Source organism: Azolla caroliniana, unplaced genomic scaffold, assembly GCF_043228905.1.
Source record: "Azolla caroliniana isolate FFs.n. ecotype wild unplaced genomic scaffold, voAzoCaro1.0.p SCAF_17, whole genome shotgun sequence".
NCBI classification, from domain to species: Eukaryota; Viridiplantae; Streptophyta; class Polypodiopsida; order Salviniales; family Salviniaceae; genus Azolla; species Azolla caroliniana.
The window spans coordinates 5,937,322-5,938,642 of record NW_028230452.1 but is presented as its reverse complement, the minus strand read 5'-3'; the positions used below and the strand labels follow the sequence as shown (position 1 = coordinate 5,938,642).

The following is a 1,321-nucleotide window of genomic DNA, read 5'->3' as shown; positions in this document are numbered from 1 at the left end:
TTTTTGTCAGTTTGTGATCATATGTGCAATATTCCTTGATTAATGAGTTTCATGAAAATTCGTCTGTCAAACTAGACACATTTGTGCAGTGCTGATTCACTGTTTCTACAAGTTGCAATGCATAATGGATTGTTTGATCTGCTAGCAGCATTTTGTCCAATCTTCTTTTCTCTGAGTGATTGAGAATTTTAAAAGCATGGGCAAGCTTATTGTGTTTATACAATTTCAGTCTCCACCTTTTCATTCTCTGATCCATAGATTCCCGTATAGTTTTAGGTATTGATATTCTTTCATCTACAGTGTTATATTGTTTTGTAGTGCTATCATGCTAACTACACGTTAACCCCAAGGTCATTTTTTACACATGATGTAGTCTATGCTGATGGTAGCATTTGTTTGGACATACTCCAAAATCAATGGAGTCCTATCTATGATGTGGCCGCAATTCTTACATCAATTTAGGTATTTCCATGTAAACTTTTTCGATATGATTTTCTTATGATCACATTGTGGTGTAATCATTGCTGTGATGGTGATATTGTGTAGTCATTGTTATGTGATCCGAATCCAAATTCACCAGCAAACTCTGAAGCTGCTCGAATGTACAGTGAAAATCGTCGAGAATATAATCGACGTGTGCGCGATATGGTAGAACAGAGCTGGACAGCTGACTAATTGCTCATTCTGTTTCATTTGCATACAAGTGGAACAGGTCTAAACTATGTAGTTTTGTGTTTCTAGTATTTTCCTAGGTATGATAGTTGTTTTAATTCTATAATGACAAAACTAGTATATTCTCCTTGATGAAAAGTTGTAAATATGTGTTGACTAGTTAAGGAGCCTGGCTATTTAAAGGAACTTGGATTGTAATGAGATCAAGAATTCCTTGTGAATGATATTCTTTGTGTTTGCGTTGATTTAGCCCTTCTTTTGATCTGGTTCCATGGGTCATATTGGCTACATTGTCGACATAAATCCACCAAGATGCATGCATGTATTGATTTTCTCAAAATGGCGCTTAGCACATAACATATGATATGTATGCAACATGGAGTAATTACAATATCCATTTCCATTTTCCATGCTTGTTGGATGCTCAACTTCAAATAGACACATGGTTTCAAAACCATTTTCTTTTAATTATCTAATGAAAAATGCAAGGTTTTCTGAATAAAGCTTTTAAGGCATGCAACTTCTCATCAATTTCAACATGAGAAGACTTCCATTCTTGAAGATGTCTTTTCATTGAGCCTAATTGAGCACCCATATTTTTCATCTCCTTCAGAACCTCAAATTGATATATTAATGTTTACATCTAAGT

General features: G+C 34.7%; 1 long non-coding RNA gene across 1 annotated transcript; it reads left to right on the top strand.

The window, feature by feature from the left end:
• The first annotated feature begins 331 nt into the window (after positions 1–331).
• Positions 332–911, top strand: LOC147853001 (uncharacterized). Its single transcript, XR_015531312.1, has 2 exons — positions 332–462; positions 547–911. It is a non-coding gene; the product is annotated as an uncharacterized LOC147853001 (long non-coding RNA).
• The last annotated feature ends 410 nt before the right edge of the window (positions 912–1,321 follow it).